General features: G+C 54.3%; 1 protein-coding gene across 5 annotated transcripts in view; it reads left to right on the top strand.

Moving 5' to 3' along the window:
- Window positions 1–20,983, top strand: part of SMUG1 (single-strand-selective monofunctional uracil-DNA glycosylase 1) — a 79,360-nt gene that overhangs the window by 38,112 nt on the left and 20,265 nt on the right. For 3 of the 5 annotated variants that reach the window (XR_014803266.1, XR_014803267.1, XR_014803263.1), the window contains one exon: window positions 10,385–10,538. The gene's annotated coding sequence lies outside the window, so the exon portion shown is untranslated. Of the gene's footprint in view, window positions 1–10,384; window positions 10,539–10,637; window positions 10,835–11,710; window positions 12,117–14,885; window positions 15,106–20,983 lie in introns of those variants that run through there. The other 2 variants (XR_014803264.1, XR_014803265.1) reach the window with 2 other exon arrangements.

Below are 20,983 nucleotides of genomic sequence, written 5' to 3'. Positions count from 1 at the left end.
GGCAGGGCAGGGCAGTGGGGTCAGGAATGGGAAGACAGGGGGTTCCGTGTAGAGAAGGTATCCTGGGGGTTAGAGTCGGGGTGAAGGCCAGCACTGGGGTGAGAATCATGAGACGGTGGGGGAAGGTTGGGTGGTGCATTGAGGCTCTTGAATGGTATTGAACGAGATAATGACGTGACGACTTCGGTGTGACAGAGTCTGCTGGACCTGGCTCCTAGTGGGGCTGTTGCCCTCAGTTTTGGGGGGAGGCTGAAGAGGGTCCTGGGCCTACCTTCTCCCAAGGGTGCCAAATTAATCTGCCAGGGCGGCCATAACAAAATACCACAGACTGGGGGCGGGGTGCTTGAATAGCAGAGGTTTATTTTCTTAGAGTGCTGGAGGCTGGAAGTCCAAGATGCAGGTGTCCACAGGTTTGGTCTCTCCTGGGTGAGCAGACGGCTGCCCTCTGGCTGTGTCCTCCTGTGGCCTTTTCTTTGTACACACCTCCCTGGTATCTTTCTTCCTAGAAGGACACTGGTCATACTGGATTAAGGTCCCACCCTTAGGACTGCATTTAACCTTAATCAATCCTCTTTAAAGGCTCACTCTCCAAATATCTCCCCAAGTTACATTGAGGATTAGGGTTTCAACATAGGAATTCTGGGGAGTCAGCAATTCAGTTCAAAACAGGGACCTAAGTCATTGTCTTTGCTTTTTTCTTCCCCCATCAATGTCAACCTCTACAAAAGGGTACTCAGGCGTGCCTTTTCTCCAGTCTGGTGGTGGAGGCTTAGCTGGCTAGGACTTAATCCACCAGACTGGTCCCTACCCCCCAATCCATTCTAGAGCCGATTCTTCAGTGCAAATGGGAGTGTCCTTAAGGAGGGCAAACTCATTGTTTTCTTTGGGGCCAAAGGGAATGGAGATGTCAGCTGCTACAAAATAAGATTGTCAAGGGTATTTTAAAGCCAAATTGAAGTAGTTTGGGAGTGCTGAGAGTTCTGCAGTCTGATCTGCTGGCCACTAGCCACGTATGGCTGGTTTGATTAAAATTAAGCAAAGTGAAAAAATTCATGGAGGAGTTCTCGTTGTGACTCAGCAGTAACAAGCCCAACTAGTATCCATGAGGTTGCGGGTTCAATCCCTGGCCTCGACCAGTGGGTTAAGGATCCAGTGTTACCATGAGCTGTGGTATAAGTCACAGATGTGTCTCGGATCTGGTGTTGCTGTGGCTGTAGCGTAGGCCAGCAGCTACAGCTCCGATTCAACCCCTAGTCTGGGAGCTTCCACATGCCACAGCTCTAAAAAAAAAAAAAAAAAAAAAAAAAGTAATAAATTCAACTCTTTAATCACTTGCCGTATTTTAAGTGCTCGATAGCCACACATGGCTGGTGGCTACTGATTAGATGGTGCAGTTACAGAACATTCCATCATCATGGAAAGTACCATTGAATAGAACCCTGCCTGTAAGTCAGAATGCCCCTGTAGAGGTTTTTAAAAAAAGGCCAGCGCCTCAGCTCTACTTTATTTTATTTTTAATATATGTATTTTTGGCCGCAGCATGTAGCGGCTTGATGCGGGATCTCAGTTCCCAGACCAGGGACTGAACCTGGGTGGTAGCGGTGAAAGCGCCAACCATGTCTGCAGCATGCAGAAGTTTCCTGGGCTAGGGATCGAACTTGCACCACAGCAATAGGGCTATTGGGATCCTTAACCCACTGAGCCACCAGGGAACTTCCCTAGCTCTACTTTAAGAGATCTTGATTTGGTCTGAAGTGCAGCCTGTTACTTACTTTTCTCTTTGTGCTGTGGATAAGCAGCCAAGGGGATGGCAGGATTGCACTGGGTGCCCTGAAGGCAAGGAGAGGGTTTCATTTTCTTTCCCCATATTAACCTCATATCTGGCACAAAGTAAGCGTCCTGGACGAATGCGTAAGTCGTGCACACATCTGATTTTGGAGTTTTACCTTCAGGTGCCCATCCAGTAACACGAGTGTCCCCTGAGTTTTTGCACAGTGATGGCGATGCAAATTCTGCTTCAGAGGTGCGATGGGGTCGCCAAAGTCCCATCACAGCATGTACGCGTGTGCGCATGCGCGCGCGCGCACACACACACACACACACACACACACACACACACACACACACACACACACACACACTTACACCTGATAGAAACCCAGCTGTGCTTGGGGTAGGGGTGCTTCTGAGATTGCAAGATGGAGTGTGTCAGGAGGAAAGCCTCTTCCTCTTTTTTTTTTTTGTAACCGCAACAAGATGGCTTAAAGGAAGATCGTGGGGTCCTTCACTTGTCTTTCTCAATTTGACACGCATTTATTGATGTCCGCCGTGTGCCTTGCCCCACGCTAGGCACCGTAGGGAGTGACAGAGGTGAATTAGATGGTTCTCTCCCCTCACGTTGCTCACTGTCTGGTGCTGGGAGATACAAGCATCTAATTATAGTATAAATCAAACGGAAAACGTGTTGTGAACAAGTTCTAAACACGGCAATCTGGGCACACTGAGGAAGGGATTAGCTCTCAGTGCGTGGGTAGGAGGTCGTGTGCCAGTGAGCGAGGGAGGTGACCAGGGAGTTCTTTTCTTACCACTTGCTCAATCGTGCCACCTCCAGGGAGTGGGTGTTCGAAAAAAGGTCAGATGGCCCCAAGAATTTCCCAGCCCCAACTGCAAGGATGAGAAGAGGGGGCTCAGGACCAGGAATCAGCCAGAACCTGGGGATGGGCCTGGCTCTGTGGGAGATGGGAGATGGGGCTTTCTTTTTGATCTCTTGTTCTGAGAACCTCTGGGATGGAAAACTGAAGCAGCTGTGTCAGGGGATGTTCAGAAAACACAAGAAACCCAGCCAGGGCATCGCTGGGGAGAGAAGATGAGTGGAGTGGAGGAAGGGAATAGAGATTGTGATCCAGCCCAGACTAGGTCTCAATTCTCCAAATATTCCTGTTTAGGAGGATGTAGGCCAGCTGTTTTCTATTTTTCCCTAATGCCCCAAAGAAGGAAATAATTTCAGTTGGACCATGAGACACTGAGGTGAGACACATGGATAAACTTCCCAGCTATGACCATCAGGTGATACAGAAATAAATTGCTCAGGGGGAGGCTGAATTGCTTGCTTCTTCCAAGGTCTTAATGCCAGCCTGGCCCCAGCCCAAGCTTACCAGTCAAGGTTGAATTAGAATGTATTTGGGGAAACTGTCTCTCCCCTTTTCTCTCTCTCTTGTTTTGCCCCTCATTCTATCAAAAACAAAACAACTGCAGTAGAATTTTGCTGCACATCTTGCCCGTGATTCCACCCCTACCTCCTGCTCAAGGATCTTGGCCTGATGTGAGTCTCTAGGCCCTGCTCGCAGAGAGGGTGGCCAAGTGCCCAGAACAGTCCTCCATGGTGGCCTGTGCCAAGCTGGGTTGCCATTTCCATTTTCATTAATTGAAGCTACTTGACCCTGATCATTTCAGGCCAGCAATTTCCTGTCTGCTGGTTGGGAGTGTGGTGGAGGGGGGACATGCCTCACTAGGTCATTCTGTCCTTCCTTCTACCTTGATGCTGCTGACTTCTAGTCCAGGATGCGAAAAGGAGTCTCCTATTTTAGTTGATGGGGAAAGCCCAGCCTCCTCTCTGTCTTCTAAGGAAGGCCTCCTTGTGTCTACCCTCAAGCCCACCTTGTTGTGATTTTGGCTCAGTTATGTTTCTTTGTTTAATTTGAAGAAACTTGATGACTGATGCAGTTGCCTCTCAGAACCGCATCCAGTGATGCTTTCTGCTGTAGGAGAAGAACAAGATGTCTCTGAAGGAACGGTTTGCCTTCCAACCCTGGAAAGGCACCACAATTGAGCCACTGGGGGGGTGAAGGCTGCCCTGAGAATGAGAGTGAATGTGTATTTCACTCCTTACCTAGCTTTGAGGGATGTCTAGGTGAGGTCACTGAGTCAGCGTGATCTTGTCCCCCTGTATTGTCGTGGCACTTGGTAAGAAACATTCCAAGGCATACAGTGATGTGTTCCCTGTTTAGTGTGGGTCTCCAGGGTACACATGCATTTGTGTACTTTTGTGATCCGTGGGGATCTTTTTTGTCTCCGCATTTAAAATCTCCCAGGTGGACACTCGGGTCATTCTGTGTGACCCATTTTTCTGCCGCTGTGTCTCTGTGCGTCTGGTGTCTTTTCGTGTAGCCCTCGCGTTTTCATGCAATCTTCAGGGGACTTGTTGTGTCTTTCTGAGTGTCCTCTGGCTCCGTTTGGGAGGGGGGGAACAGAAGAAGGAGCCCAGACGCGGAGGGGAGCCGCCGGGGTGGGGGAGCCGGGGGGAGGGGGTGCGCCGCAATCTGTGACTCGGAAAACAGATTTGTGGAGGAGGCAGCAGGCCGGGCGCGCGGCGCGTGCGGGGCGGGGGCGGGGGCGCTCTGGCCCCCAGCTCCTCCGCAATCCAATTAAATAACATTTAAATGCATAACCAGCCCGCGCGGCGATGAGGCTGGAGATTGGAGCGGGCGCGGCGGCGGGCCGCGCGGGCGGCGTTTTGTGGAGCTCAGCGATTCTGGCGGCAATTTCCCCGCTCGGCGCGGCTTTTACGAGCCGGCTCCCGGCGCCCGCGCCCGCTCCGCTGCGCCCGCCCCGCGCCCGCCGCTTCCCGCCACTCCCGCCTCCGCTCTTTCTTTCCTCCCTCGCCTCCTTTGCCGCCTTCTGGTCTGGCCGTGCGTCTCTCCATCTCTTTGGGTCCGCCGCCCCCCCTCCCTGCCTGGCGGGCTTGCCCCTCCGTCTGTCTCTCTCTTACGCCCTGTCTCCGGGGGTTTGGCTCTGGCCCGCACCTTCTGCAGGTGACCCCACCCCCCCGCTTTTGTGGCCCTTGCCCTTTCCGCGTCTCTCCGGATCACCATCTCGTCATAGCTTCCGTTTCCCTTTGCTTGTTTACTTGTCTCTCTGGCCTCTGCAGCCTCCGACCCCTAAAGCCTCCACCTCGGGTCTACTTGCCTTCCTCCCCTGGAGACTCAGAGGTCTGTGGCCTCAACCCGCCAGCCTTCACTCCTCAGCGTGCCTCCAGTGAGGGTTAATGGGGGCTCTGATGTTTGGGAGCAAGAAGGCAGGCAGAGGAGGGAAAGAAGCAGAGGTTAGGAAGAGGGGACAAGGAGTTTCCGTGGTGACACAGCAGAAACAATCCAACTAGGAGCCATGAGGTTGCGGGTTCGCTCCCTGGCCTCGCTCAGTGGGTTAAGGATCCGGCATTGCTGTGAGCTGTGGTGTGGGTCTCAGACGCAGCTTGGATCTGGTGTGGCCGTGGCACACTGCAACTGTAGCAAAAGAGGGGACAGGAGGTCCTGCTGTGGCAAAACCAATTGGCAGCGACTTGGGAGCACTGGTACCTGTCTGATCCCAGGCCAGGCACAGCGGATTGAGGATCTGTTGCTGCTGCAGCTGTGGCTTAGTTCCGCAGCTTGGCTGGGATCTGATCCCAGACCTGGAAGCTCCATATGCCACGGGGTGGCCCCCCCCTCCAAAAAAAAAAACCAGAGGGGACAGTTGTGGTGATGGACTTGATGGGCACAGGCCCAGCTGGGGGTAGTGGAAACAAGTGTGTCTGCAAACAAGTGTGTCTGTGTGAATGACTGGACGAGACCCATTCTTTCCCACATCCTTTCGGAGCAAAGCAGAGAATGTCGGCTGTTCAGCGTCAGGGGAGTGAGGTGTTTCATTTCCAGGAGGTCCGCAGGAGTCCTGGGTGGATGTGTGCCAGCGGGTCTTGGGGCTCTCCTGAGGGCTGGATGGAAAGTGGGGTCCTTGCTCAGGAACCAGGGTGGAGCAAATCCCCCAGGAGGAGGAAGACAGAGAAGGCTAGACCAGGCATTTTGTTTCTTATGTGGGCCTAGACGCCATCATTGTCTCCTCTTCCTCCTCCTTCCCCTTCTTATCCTTGCTCAGGCCCCTCAACATATGGAGCCTGCCATTTACCAGATGCTGTGGGCTCACGCAGATTTCTGGGAGAAGAGCAGAGAGACAAAGAGAACGGCAAGGGCAAAGGCCCTGATGCGAGCAGTGTCTGCTGTGTTAGAGGCACAGCGATGAGGCTGATGGCAGCTGGAGCAGAGAGAAGAAGGGAGCGCATGGTGGGTCTGAGAGGTAATGGGAGTCAGATCCCGTGGGGACGGAGAAGTCACCAAGAGGCTTTAGCTTTAGCTCTGGGTAAGATGGGGACCCACTGGAGGGTTTTACGCGGGGGAGTGACATGATCTGCCTGTATTTTTATGGAAAATTCTTAGCATTCTTTTGAGATTCAGTTGAGAAAACAAGGGCAGAAGCAAGGTGACCAGGCAGGAGTCTATTGCAATACCAGGTAAGAGATGGTGGTGGCCCTGGACCAGGGCGGTGACAGTGGAGGTAGTGATAAGTGGTCAGATTCTGGATATACTTTGCAGAGAGCCCAGGGATTTGCCAGTGGGCCAGACGGAGGATGTGGGAGAAGGAGTGGAGTTGGGATGAGGCCGAGAGATTGGCCTGAGTGACCAGAACTGTGGAGTTGCCATGAACTTATTCAGGGGACGATACAGGAGGAGCTGGTTTGGGGGTTCAGTTTTGGGCATGTTAGGTTTGAGATGCCTGTGAAGCAACCAGGTGGAGGTGTCTGGTCAGCAGATGGATGCGCAGGTCTGGGTTTAGTGCTGAAGGCCAGGCTGGAGATATAAATTTAGGGGTCTTCAGTGACACTGAATGGATCCCCTAAGGAATGAGAGCAGATAGAAAATAAAGGACATCTGGAGTTCCTGTTCTGGCTCAGCGGAAACGAATCTGACTAGCATCCATGAGGACACAGGTTCGATCCTTGGCCTTGCTCAGTGGGCTAAGGATCTGGCGTTGCTGTGAGCTGTGATGTAGGTCCCAGATGCGGCTCGGATCTGGCATTGCTGTGGCTGTGGTATAGGCCAGCGGCCACAGCTCCGATTTGACCCCTAGCCTGGGAACCTTCATATGCCGCAGGTGCAGCCATAAAAAGACAAAAAAAAAAAAAAAAAAAGAAAAGAAAAGGCCATCCAATGACTGAGTCCATGTATTTCAATATTGAGAAGTTGTGGCGTTGCAAAAACTCCTCCCAAATGTTGAGACATCACAACAAGGAAGATGCGGGCATAGGGCTTAGGTGGCTCTTGGCTTGATCACTCTTCTTCATTTCCAGCCACCCTGATGTGACCCTCATTGACCTGTATCTAGAAGGTCCCAACCACTCTCTGGGCCTTGACTTCATTCCCCTCCAGGCTGCCCACCTATTCGAACATCTAGAGTGGCTCCTGAAGCTCAGCCTTCTGGTCTTAGAGCCAAGGAAAGAGAATTGGGGTGGGAGAGGACCTGAAGATCTGAGACCCTGAGAGACAGTGACTTGCTCAAAGTCCCTCTGTCAGTAGGTGGCCAGAGCTCCCAGGACATAGTTGAGCACTCTTTATACCACCCTCCCCTCCTTTTTGGGCCACTTCTCAGCAAGTAATAAATGTTTGCTGATGTCAGAAATGTGCAGAATAGCAATGGAGCCCTAAGGGATCCAGTGGAAACAGATGATGCAGTTCTAGCCCTCAAGAGGCTTGGACTCAGGACCCCTGAATAATTTTCCCATTCTTTCCCCATCTCTTCGTTTCAGTCCTTATGACTTCCCAACATGGACTCTTTTCTTCAGCACTTTATACCCTAGGTCTGTCTTTCTCTTCAAACTTTGCTCCAAGCTTTTCTTCCAGAACCCTCCCCAGATCACCTTGGATTACCCTAATCTGACAGGTAGCTCAGGCCCCAAACCCAGGGGTCAGTCATCTTAACTCTCGTTCCTCTACGTCTTCCGTTGTTGTTTTTAGGGCCACACCTGCAGCGTATGGAGGTTCCCAGGCTAGGGGTCGAATCAGAGCTGTACCTCTGCCGGCCTACACCACAGCCACAGCAATGCCAGATCCAAGCCATGTCTGTGACCTGTACCATAGCTCATGGCAACGCTGGCTCCTTGAGCGAGGCCAGGGATCGAACCCACATCTTCATGGATACTAGTTGGGTTTGTTAACACTGAGCCACAATGGGAACTCCCATCCCCTACCTCTTATACTCAATCCATATGCAAGGTCTGTCGGCCTTATCATCCAAATGTATCCCAATCTGACCACGCCTCACAGTCTCCCCTTGGAGAGTCCTGGCTGAGACAGTCCTGCCTGCACTGCTGACCACAGTCGTCCCTGGATGGGCGTCCCTACAGTTCATCCTCCACAGCACAGTCCGTCCACCTCACACCCACACCGTCCGCATCCATGTGCTTCTTACTGTCCCTACGCCATTCAAACCCGTCCCTCTGCCATGGTCACATCCCCTCCTACCTGGGGGTGGAAGGTGCTGGAGGCGGGTGCTGTCCTCTGATCATGGGGGCCCCAAGGACCCCTCTGTTGTGGGAGGCCATCTACCTGCAGTTGGGATGGGGGACGTCCGGGAGGGGACAATCCATGGGGAGGTGGAGCAGTGAGACTGAGTCTGTCTCTGGAGGGGCCGGGAGCATTCAGGGAGCCTGTCGTGGACTCCTTTTTCCTTTTTTTTTTTTTTTTGTCTTTTCTAGGGCCACTCCTGAGGCATATGGAGGTTCCCAGGCTAGGGGTTGAATCGGAGCTGTAGCCACCGGCCTATGCCAGAACCACAGCAACGCGGGATCCGAGCCACGTCTGCAACCTGCACGGCAACGCCGGATCCTTAACCCACTGAGCAAGGCCAGGGGTCGAACCTGCAACCTCATGGTTCCTAGTCGGATTTGTTAACCACTGCACCACGACAGGAACTCCCGTTTTCCTCATTTCCGTATCCTGTTTCTTCCTAAACAGCATTCTCCCTCCTCCTCTTGGCCCCTTCCCTTTTGTCTCACTGACTGAGTCCCTATCTTTGTATGGGGGAGGGGGGTAGCAAGGATCCCTCACCAGCCTCAGGGTCTTGACAGCGTCTCCAGTCAAATGCACCCCTGCCCCTGATCCAAGTCCCCCTCCCACTCTGGGGAGCTGGGACGACCAGGTGGGGAACACCGATCTCATTCTTGCCAGCCCGGGCACCCCAGTCTGAATCATTCACTGTTTTATCCCCAATGCCTAGCACAGCACTTTGAACCCAGTAGGTGCTTATTAAATATTTATCGAAACGAGGGATGAATGAATGAAGGTCTGAGGCACTCAGCTTCCCCGTTGGGCCCCTGCTTTCAAACTTTAATGGGTAGTCAGCCACCTGGGGATCTTGTTAGACGGGAGGATTGGATTGACTGGGTCTGGGCTGGCACCTGAGAGTTTGCATTTGTAGCACGTTTCCAGGGCTGCTGACGCTGTCAGTTCTCCGATTCCATTCTGAGCGGCAAAGCTCTAAGGGGAGATGTCTCTCAGGCAGCAGGAACCCCCCCCTGCCTAATGGAAAGAGAATGATGACAATTGTGAGAGACTGAGAGATCGTGAAAGAGAGGGACCAAAGGAAGAAAGGAAACCCACCACCGCTGGTCTAATGGTCCCCCAGAAGTACCCATCCTGGAGTTCCCATCGTGGCTCAGTGGTTAACGAATCCGACTAGGAACCATGAGTTTGCGGGTTTGATCTCTGGCCTCGCTCAGTGGGTAAAGGATCCAGCGTTGCCATGAGCTGTGGTGTAGGTCACAGACGTGGCCCGAATCTGGTGTTGCTGTGGCTCTGGCATAGGCCGGCAGTTAAAGTTCCAATTAGACCCCTAGCCTGGGAACCTCCATGTGCCACAGGAGTGGCCCTAGAAAAGGCAAAAAGACAAAAAAAAAAAAAAAAAAAAATAGAAGTACCTATCCCAACAGTCTCAGGAACCTAGAAGCACCCCTAACATCTTCTGAAGCAGCCTCTGTCTCCCCAGGGCCCCACCCAGACTGAAAGCAACAGGGCTCTGGAGACATCTGCCACCTCTGTGTCCCTGAGTGGCCTCATTATTTCTGAGACCACTGTGAGTCCCAGAAAAGAAAGCGTGGCCAAGAACAGGTTTGAAGTTTTCCTTCAGCTCCATGGCCACGCCCCAGACTACCTCTTAGCACCAGGCACGAGGGTGAACAAGAGCCAGGAGGCCCATCTAGTGGGAAGGGAGACAACTTGCAAGAGTGAAAGAAGGTTGGGTTTGCCTTTGGTCTTGGAGGAGGATGGGGAGAGCTTTGCTGGGCCTATGGGAGCCCTGGGAGCTGGTGGAAAGGACATTCCAGGCAACGTGAGCTGGAAGCAGGATGATTTGGGGCATGTTCCTTGGAGCATGTGGGGACCAGCTGCTGGGGAGAGGGGGGTGGTAGAGGAAGGAGAGAGTGTGGGAGCTCAGAGTGGGTCTGTATTAAGGACGGCTCTAAATGCCAGTTTGCGGAATCAGCGCATGGTGTAAAGCAGGTTTCTTCTTTATGCATTAGGGAGCCACGGAAGGGAGTTCCATGTATTGGAAGAGGTGCTCGGAGGAGAGGCTTTGCCATCTGTTGGTTTACCTGGAGTACCGTGGAGCGGCCCTTCTCTTTCAGTTGCCTTGTTCATTTCTGTACTTGCCGGAGGCCTGGTCAGGCTCTGAAGGTAAGAGAGTGGTGCCTGGGTTTGGGAAGAGCTGGAGGTGTGGCTTTTTTTCCCATCACTGTGGGAAAGAGCTAATATTTTTTTCTTTGCTATTTTTAGGGCCACACCCATGGCTTAAGGAAGGTCCGAGGCTAGGGGTGGAATTGGAGCTGCAACTGCTGGTCTACACCACAGCCATAGCCACGCCACATCTGAGCTACATCTATGACCTACACCACAGCTCACAGCAACCCTGGATCCTTAGCCCACTGAGTGAGGCTAGGGATCCAACTGGAATCCTCATGGATACTAGTCAGGTTCACTACTGCTGAGCCACTCCAGAAAGAGCTAATTTTGTTATGTGGGATCTTTTATGATCTGCCCTAACTCTAGGGTTTTTTACTCAGGAGTCCCTGATGAGGACAAACTATATTTCAGGAAATGGAGGGGAGGGGAAATGAGGTGGGTTTTTCATGGCAGCTGAGCAGGTGAAGCATGACTGCTTCGTGCTTTGAATGCTTAGATCCACCTACCCGCTCAGGATGGGGCTTCGGCCCTTTTTTTTTTTTTTTTTTTTTTGTCTTTTCTAGGGTCACACCCGAGGCATATGGAGATTCCCAGGCTATGGGTCCAATCAGAGCTATAGCCACCAGCCTATATCACAGCCACAGCAACGCCAGATCTGAGAGGAGTCTGCGACCTACACTGCAGCTCACGGCAACGCCGGATCCTTAACCCACGGAGTGAGGCCAGGGATTGAACCTGCAACCTCATGGTTCCTGGTCAGATTGATTTCTGCTGCACCACATAGGAACTCCTGGGCTTTGGTCTTAAACCCCACCAGCCACGAAAATCCCCCTCAATGCATTTTAAGACATTGGAGTGGGCGCCTTGGGGTGTGTCCCCAGTACCATAAGCTTGGAGGCTTTCCTGCTTAGATGCCTCCAGCTCAGGCCAGGCCAGATGTCAGCCTTCCCAAGAACCAACCAAGTTTAAAGCGTTTGTATTTTAACCACAGGCACATATGAGTGTCGGCTCTTTTTTGCTGGCTGCTGGAGAAGGGGCAGCATTTTTGTGATTGTAGGAGAGCACCCGCCCCCGCAAATCTGGGGTTTTCCCTGACACGGGTCCTTGTCTTTCCTCCTCGCTTGCTCCTGTCCTCTCCATCTCATTGGCACTCCCTCTTCCCGCAGGCTGGAAATTACGCCAACAGGGAGGGCAGATTTTGTTTCTGCGGGAGAGCGTGAGATATTATTTTCAGCTGATTTATCTTGGTTCCCAGTGATCCCCATGCTGATGTGTTAAGGAGCAGAAGTGGCCAGGAGCAGCCGTCACCAGCATCGCGTGCAAGGCAGATGGATTGACAGGCAGGCAGGGACCTCGTCCAGCACAGGCCATTCGGGAAAGGACTCAGGGGCAGGAAACCGGTCTGAGCGCTGCCGCTGACACACCCCCGCTTCAGTTTCTCAGCTCTGGGACACATCATGTGGACGGACCCTTCTTCCCACGGCCTCCCACCTTTACAGTCCTCACTGCTCTCCGGCTCATTCGGCCCGGAGTCCTGTCACTTCTATAGCAACTGTGCCCCTCACATCTCAGGTAAAACCTCCTTGAACCTATAGAGTGGAAAGTCTCAGGAGTTCCCCCTGTGGCACTGTGGGTTAAGGATCTGGTGTTGCCACAGCTGTAGCATAGGTTGCAGCTGCAGCCAGGATTTGATTCTGGACCTGGGAACTTCCATATGCCACAGGTGCGACCAAAAAAAAAGGAAGAAAAGAAAAAAGAAAATCTGTCCCTGGCATTGATGCCATCTTTGATGTGTGGCATACTATATGTGCTGTGTCCATGGTCAGGGAACAGGTGAAGAGATTCTGGGGGAGGCGAGGAGGATTTCAGCTACTCCCTGATTTATTTTTTGTGTTTGAGAGCTGAGGGCTGTTTTGGGTTCCTCTAGGGTAACTCTTCATCCTTAGGTTCCTCTGCGGGGGTGCGTTCTTCCCCCCACCCCGACTTGTTGCTCTTGTCTTACTCTTTCAGATGGCTTTTAACGGTTCTGTTATGTTTGCCTGACATGCTAGATCCTCTGGGATCTTTGGGGGAGGAGAGTGGGGAAAAGCGGCATCTATGAAGACATTGTCATAGTTTACTTCCACCGCCATGCGATTTCTTTTTGGTTGCCACCTGTGACACCCAGTGAAGGGGCCGCCAGGCATATGTGATCACACCAGGTCCTGCCGGTCACTGGGGGGAAGGAGTGCCTGGAGAGTGAACCAAAAGCCGATTTGACGGAGAAAGTTTTTTTTTTTTTTTTGTCTTTTAGCTATTTCTTGGGCCGCTCCAGCGGCATATGGAGGTTCCCAGGCTAGGGGTCGAACTGGAGCTGTAGCCACCGGCCTATGCCAGAGCCACAGCAACTCGGGATCCGAGCCGCATCTGCAACCTACACCACAGTTCACGGCAACGCCGGATGGTTAACCCACTGAGCAAGGGCAGGGATCGAACCCTCAACCTCATGGTTCCTAGTCGGATTCGTTAACCACTGCACCACGATGGGAACTCCAGAAAGTTCTTGAAAGAGAAGAATCAAGAGAGGACAGGAGGTGAGAGACTAGAAAGAGGGTGGAGCCAGGATGGGAGAGATCAGAGGTGAGACAAAGGGGAAGGGACATTGGATCTGAGTCCCAGCTTGTCATCTGTAGAATGGGGCTAACAGGGTTGCTGTCAGGAGTAGGAGAGTTAGCACCAGTGACATGCTTCATGGATAGTAAGCTTTATAGTCTCCTTGATGATAATGGCAATAATAAACGGGTGACGTTGCCTCCATCACTAGGGGTGTTGGGAGACTTGGAACTTGAAAATCACTTTGTAAACTGCAGGCAGAATGCTAACGCTTTAGCTGCTGTTATTGTTATTATTCCATTCTTGTATTTCTTCCTTCCTTCCTCCCTCCCTCCTTCCTTCCTTTCTTTCTTTTTCTTTCATTCCATCTTCAGGTGCGGCATATGGAGGTTCCCAGGCTAGACGTAGAATCGGAGCTTCAGCTGCCAGCCTACACCATAGCCACAGCCATGCCAGATCCAAGCCACATCTGCAACCTACACCACCGCTCACGGCATCCTTAACCCCCGGAGTGAGGCCAGGGGTAGAACCGGCATCCTCAAGGACACTAGTTAAGTTCATAACCCGCTGAGCCTCAAGGGGAACTCCCCATTCTTGCATTTCTTTTGGCCACTGTCTACATTCATGGGGACAAAGGGGGAAGCTGCCAGAAGGGGGTGAGGACCCCTGTTGGGGTCCTTCCTCTCCTTCTCACCCCTGGGGAGCAGAGTCCAACCCCCTCACCCTCCTGCCTCTTCTGATCCAGGCCGAGGTGCTGAGAAGGTTGAGGCTGGCAGTAGAGCGCAGGAGGGAGGCCAGGAGGAAGCCAAGCTGAAAATGAAAGCTGGGGAGGGGGCAGAGGAGCAGCGCCTGGAACCATGTTTGCATAACGAGGAGCGACCCCAGCTCCAGCTTGCTATTTTTCCAGATACTGCTCTTCCTCCCTTGGCTCTTGGCCTGTACTCCCATCTCTTTTCCTCTTTCTTCTTTCTTCACTGCCCCTGCCCCTCATTACTCCCCACAGACCCCTTCTGTTCATCTGTCCTCCTGATTCCCCCTCCCCCAGCAGGTTCTCCCCTCTCTCCATCCATCTTGCTCCCCAACCCTCCCTGCGCCTCATCTCTGTGCTTTTCTCTCTCTGCCTCCCAGCCTCCCATTTTTACCTGCTTCCTTCTGTCTTCCTTTTCCATTTTCTGCCTCTCTTTCTCTTTACTGATCCCTCTGTCCCCACCCCCAACCTTCACCCCTCTCCCCTCCTTCCCGGCCCCCCCGCCCCCCGTAGGCTTCCCTGCTTGGATAGAGGATCCCCTGAGTAGCCATCATTCCCTTTATGAAATTATAGTAATATCAAGACAAACGTTTAATGAGCACTTACTATGGACAAGGCACCACTAAACACTTCCATTATGTCTGATCTTATGTAACCTCTCAATAACCTTGTGGGATGAGTGGTATTATCAGCCCCACTTTACAGATGGGGACAGTCAGGTGCCGAGAAGTGGACTATGTTGCCGAAGGTCTCACAGTTAATAGGTGTTGAAACTCAAAGGTCAGCCCATGTGACTAAGGCACCTGTGCTCTTACCCACAGGAATCCATCTATTAATGGTCCCAGGAGAAGCTGTTTTCTTTTTCTTTTTTCTGGCCACACCTGTGGGTCTGTGGAAGTTCATGGGTCAGGGATCAAACCTGAGCCACAGCGGTGACAATGCCTAATCCTTAACTGCTAGGCCACCGGAAAACTCCAAAGCAGTTTTCACTTTCTCCCCAGGGTGGTTAAGAAAACCCGCTTTCTTGAAACATCGTCTTGGCACCCCCAGATTCCTCCGAAGGTCATTTGTCCTGCCTTCCTCCTCTCTTTGCGTAAGACCGGATCTAGCCTAACTTTAAGAGCATATGCTGTGAGACAGTACCACGAGCCCTACATCGCCAGGCACTGCTCAGAGCACTCCATGCATGTCCCCTCATTTTACCGTCGCCATAACTACAAGGTAGCTGCTTTTCTCAGCCCCATTTTACAGATGGAAAAACTGAGGCACAGGGACATGAGTAACTTGCCCAGGTCACACAGTTCATCGGTCGCAGAGCCAGGATTTGAGCCCAGAGACCCTGCCCTCTTTGGTGGTGATGCTGCTCCACCCAGCTCCTGGGAAACCCAGTTTTGGTTTCCCATCTGTTGTGACTCGCTCAGCTGCTCCGAGATGCTCCTGTGGCCCGTCCTGTTCCTTGGCTGCAGCCTGTTTCTGTGGGTGCTGCCGGCTGCGGTGCCATCTCTGCGCCCCGCACCGACAGTCCTCAGGATCTGGCCCCACCAGCTCTAATCGGTGCCTGAGGGGATTTACTGGCTGCACCCCACCCCAGGGGGGAACAGGGACAAGTGTTTTCCTCTCCAGCCCTGCTGTGCAGGCGCCCAGCCCGACAGCTCCCTCGTTCCGGCCCATCGCAGCAGCTGATTTACCTCTGTGGTTGGGGGATTTAGCCGCTGTCCTGGCTCCTACTATAAATTCCCTGGCAAATAACGGAGCTCTGCATCAAAGTGGCCGACAGGGGAGCGAGTGGGAGCAGATGGCCGCCTGGCCATGGGGTGTGGAGGGCAGGGGCAGACGGGGAAGGCTCCAGGGCTTTCTCGTTCACCTCTGGCCACAAGGCCAGGCTGTACCTTCTTCAGGCCCATGGGTCCCTCTTCACTTCCAGGGGCTTTGACGGCCCCATCCTGGCATCTCCCAACCCCCAGCACCCATGGGTTCTGGTGGATGTCGAGTCTTAGCCCCGCTGCTCCATCTGAAGTCTATTTGCCCGGCATCACTGGGGAGGGAGAGCGCTCACATCCATCCCTGGGTTTGATTAGGCTTCAAAGACTCAGGCATTGCTTGCTTTTCTGGGGCCCCGTAGACACATATTGGATGTAGGTTCTGCCCTCCCAAGAGAGGTTCAGACTGAAGCAGGAAGTGGTAAGAACTTCCCAGGGGAATGGGGTGAAAGGCCCCAGAATGTAGGTGACCTAGAGTGGGGTGCCAGGGAGAGCTCCAAAAAGTAGGTCTAAGTCATGGTGGGTGAACCCCGAAGAGTGGAGGTGCTTTCTAAAAGTGAAGAAGGGACCCCCCCCAAACCTCCTATGTTGTGGCCCATTCTCAGGATGGCTGCCCCGTTTGGCACTGGACCTGGGGCGGGTGGAACTGGGTGGGCCATGCCCTGGTTTCTCTGGCTTCCTTCTCACCCTTCTTTCCCCAGTTCCCCCAACACCTCCCTGCGGCTCCTGCCCACTCCCCTCTCTCTGCCTGATCTTTCCCACGCTGCCGTCTCTTGTACCCAGCAGGCACTTCTTTCGCCCACCATCAGGCCGACGGTGGTGCGGTTGGGCTGAAGCTTGGGGCTCTGGTTCCGCTCCCCGGACCCTGCCTCAGCCAGGAGCCTGTCCCTGGTGTCTGTGCCATTTTGTTCTTCTGCACCTCATCCATCTTCCCTGTGCCCCCCTCCCTGCCCCCCCTGCCACAGCCGCCTCCGCCTGGGAGATTATAGACACTGAATCAGCAGCCAGCTCCAGCGTTCTGCTGACAGGGGACTTTCTGCCTCTGAGGGCTCCTGGGTGGGATCAGGGCCCCTCCTGGGGCCTGGGGATTCGGGACGGGGCGAAGGAAGGGCTTGGGCGGAGAACAGGTGGCCGGAGAGGGAGAGGAGAAGGGCAGACGGTTAAAGAGAAAGGAGGGAGGATGGAGAGAGGGAGAGGGGGGAAAGAGACTGGGAAGAAGAAAGCATTGGAAAGACCAAGGAACAGGGAGGGAAGCAGAGGGTGGGGAGATTGGAAAGAGGGTGACGAGGGAGGGAGGGTGTGGAAATTAAGAAGGGGTGAGCCCGTTTGCCAGCCCGCAAGCCCAGGCCCCAGCGCTGCTCTCCCCTCCCCCACCGCCCACCCAGCCAGGCTCCTCGGAGGTCCAAGTTCACGACCACCAGGCTGAGGGGTGCAGGCTGGGGCCCGCCAGCCTGGGGTCTAGGGTTCTGCCTTGCACCTCCCTCTCTCCCGCTCACGTGCTGGTTTGCACTTCATCTTGTTTGCGGGGCGGCTGGGCCTGCTCTCGGGGTTTAATGATCTGTGCCATTATTTATAGCTTTGCGCGCCGAGAAACACACTGAATTTATCGCTTGCTTCTATAAATAACCCTGGCAAACGGGTGCCCAGGGAGGAGGGAGGGAGGGGGAGGGAGAAGCAACGAGAGGAGAGGTGGGGGGTAGGGCAGTGGACATCTCTGTGGACTCTGGTCCCCAAACGGGGTGATGCATGTGCCCAAGGACAGCGGAGGCTGGCAGGACCATTTAGGTGTGGGTGTGCGGCTGAGGGCACGTTCACCCAAGTGGGACAGCCTGTGCCCCTGGAATGAGGCGAATACTTGCCCGTTTCCAAGGGTGTGTGTGAGCTGATGGTGTTTGTCCCTGGTGCCATGTCGGTGGCAGTGAGGTGAAAAAGCAGAAGGCAGCCCTGAGGAGTGGCGGGTCTATGAGTGGATGTCCAAAGGGGCTGAGAGGCAGCGGCATCTGGAATCCGGCTCCTTTCTCTACGGTTGAGTGACAGAAAAAGAAGACAATGGGACTGGGAACCTTGGGAACCCAGGGTTTGATGGCAAAGGTGGTAGGAAGGCAGGCCCAGGAAGCAGGCTGCTCCCAGACCCCGAGGGAGCCTGGCTTTTGGGATTGGTGCGCGGAGGGTTGGTGGTGAGGGTTGTGCATTTGGCTACCACCCTCCTCAAAGGACCCTGCTGGGGAGTCCCGGTGGGAGTGGGAGGCCAGGCAGTGCCAAGTGCCAGAGCTGTGCCTTCTGCCACCCCTCCCACCCCTCTGCTCTGTCTGCCCCTCCTCTGGGCTCCCCCACCATCCCCAGGTCTGCCAGAGATCATGAGCTTGGGGAACCAGAGCCCTGGCGCTGCTCAGCCAGAGGGCAAGCGGTCCTGCCTCCTCTCTCCCAGCCGCAGTCTCCTCCTGCTCAGCTCTTGCACGCAGAAATGGCTGCAGCAGCCATTAGCTCCGGGAAGCACTCTGCATCTCTAATGAGGACATTTGCATATATAACGAAGAACCTTCCCAGGTGTTGGGGAATCGGCCCCTCCTCTCTTTTTCCTTTCCTCTCTCCCACCAGCTGCCACCCTGACCTGTGGCTCTGGGGGTTGGGGGGGGGTCCTTGCCCACTCAGCTGGTAGATGTGCTGAGGGGTCCCAGGGGCAGGCGAGGTGTGGGGGGCTCCCCTCTCTGGGTCAGAAACGGGCAAGATGAAAGCCCATTGTGGCCGTGTGAACAGGAGCCTGGGCATAAGCACAGAGAGAAGGTCAAGGTTAAGACCCTCATCTCTGCGCAGGTGCCCTGCAGCCCGCGGTAATGTACCCAGGTCAGCGCAAGGATGCAAGACACGTCCCAGGCTGCACCCACACGACGCGCCTGCACACGGCTGCCAGCATACGCTCCTTCACACTCACACCCTGGCACCAACACAGGCAATTAGAGAAAAATGCACCTGCACCAACACTTCCTCCATCCACACAAGCTCCCCGCCCTTTCCTTTCTCCCTGGGAACCTAATGGCAGTGTTTCTCATGGAGTCACCAGCTCTTGTTCAGGCCAGAAAACCACCCCCTCCCACCCCCACATGCTTTTGCAGATCTATTAAGCACACAAGAGGCCATTTTCCTTTTAAAAAATGACTAAGAGGGGCCCTTGCACCCTGGATAATTGGTATTGAAGGAGGAAAGAAAATGGGCAAGGGCAGCTGGGAGGGTTAAGAACTGGGGGGAAGGTGGGGGGTGTCTAGGGAGGAGCAGAGACTGGGGGCTAAAGTCCCCACAAGGTCATTCTCAGGTTATCCCCTACAGCCTGACTCTCTGGCTGCAGCCCAGCCAATCCCCGGCCCCCACGACGTCCCCCTCACCCTCCTGTTGGTCCTGCTGAGCCATGTGACCCTTCCCTTCTCTGGCAGCTGCCCCCCCCATGATGGATGCAGCTGCTCAGCTGTACCTGTTGGGGGACAGGGACGGCACAGCTCCTAATTACCTCCTTCTCCAGCCTGGGCTGGGGGCTGGGCTGGGCTGTACCTCCCCGCTTACTCCACTGGGGCTGGGCTGACATCCTGAGCTAGAGCCAGGCCTGGAGGCAGGCATTCCCTGAACTGCTCTGGGGTGATGGGCGTGTGGGGGTGGGGTGGGGGGGAAGGCAGGGCTTCTGGAAGGCTAATAGAGGGAACGAAAGCACGTCACAGCCATAACAGCAGTGACCTGGGGAGCTGCGACAGGACTTTGAATACATGACCTTTCTTCGAGTCCTTCCCACTGAGGGCAAGGTTCAGGTTAAATATGGAGGAGAGCTTCCTGGCAGTCAGGGACAAGATACAGTTGTGTGAAAGTCAGAAACGGGGAGGTAGAGGTTTGGAGGAAGTCCTGGGAAGCGAATCAGAGTCTCCTTTTCCTGCCTCGAGGCAGGTCCACAGCACACAGCTGCAGAAGCTGGAGTTAGAGTGGCAGGGCTGGAGGGAGAGCATGGAAGGGCTTCTTGGAGGAGTGGAGCTGGGTGGCCCTGGACCTGGACCTTCGAGAAGCTTGTCACAGATCATTGCTGAAGGCGCTATGTCTGGGCTGGCCTGGGGAGTGGTGGGGGAACACCTTGGGATTGCAAAGAGGGCAGAACACCTCCAGGCTTCCCTACCAAGGTCTTAGGGGCCTATTTTTAATGGGTCCCCAGTGCGGGATGGCTGGACTCCTGGTGGGCTGCCGTGCCCGGGCTGGAGGTGGGCAAGTCGGTGGTTACGGAGGGATTGAGACCTCTCCAAGATTTGCCGTGCCTCTGAGATGCTATGAATCCCCAAGTTAGGATTCTTCGTGGGTTTCAAGGCAGGAAACCAGGGAAGTAATGAGCAGAGCTGGTGAAGAGCATGAGGAATCCTGGCCACCGGCCCCCTCCCCCTGGGGGCAGTGGATATGATGGTGTGACGATTGCTGATCACTCTTGATGGACACTGCAGGGCTCAGTAATGACAGCCACACCAGGATTCATTAGTCACAGTGCCCCCCCATCACTGGGGGTCTCAGCTAAGGGAAGAGGGGGAAGGGGTGGCCTGAGCCACTGGCACCCTGGGTCCCTAAGGAGGACAAAATGAAACAGCTGTCCTGAGAAGACAGCTCTTCCCTTGACTTCAGCCAGTGCCTGCAGTGAGTATAATGAGCAGGAAGGCGAGGGGCAGGTGGGCTCCCAGTGACCACAGTCACCCCTCTTCTGTTTGCATTTCCCCTGCTCCCTGTGTTTACCTGGGTCCCAGTTGGCAGACCTGTCCCCCAGCACTTGACTCTCCTTGCCCTTCTGAACTCACAGGCTGTTGACTGGTCAGCCCTCTCCCTCCCCTGCCCTCTCCTAGTGTCCTGGGTGTCCTTCACGACTGTCATGAGGTTTGGGGGACGTGTCAGGCCAGGGGATGCTCACTCTGTTCCCGAGTGTGTGTCTCTGCTTCTCAGAAGATTTTTTCTGGGCCTGCTGGGGACAGTGGCAACGCTGTGGCCTGTTCAGGGCCGATAGGAGGGAGATAGAAGGGGCGGGGAGCTGGCGATCCATCATCTCCCCTCCCACCAGGAGCAGACCAGGGCGGTTTTGGAAACCAGGTTTTCCTGATCTTAGCATCACACTAACACGTGTACACACACCCCCGCCCTAGGAGATTACACACAGATACACTGACATGTTTTCTCCCCACGTGTCTGCCCTGTGAGCTGCTTCCAGGGTCAATTTCCCAAGAAGCCCCCTTGTGTGGGTCTCCCTCCCTCCTCCCCCAAATGAAAACCTTCCATGACTCCTTGGTGTCTATGGGGTGACTCAGAGTCTCTAGCCTCACGTTCAAGGTCTT

The sequence above is a fragment of the Sus scrofa genome, chromosome 5 (assembly GCF_054392235.1).
Source record: "Sus scrofa isolate SSC_HxYL_T2T_F1_AM1 chromosome 5, Sscrofa_HxYL_maternal_Yorkshire_Landrace_v2.0, whole genome shotgun sequence".
Taxonomy (NCBI): domain Eukaryota; kingdom Metazoa; phylum Chordata; class Mammalia; order Artiodactyla; family Suidae; genus Sus; species Sus scrofa.
This window is presented reverse-complemented; position numbering and strand designations above follow the sequence as displayed.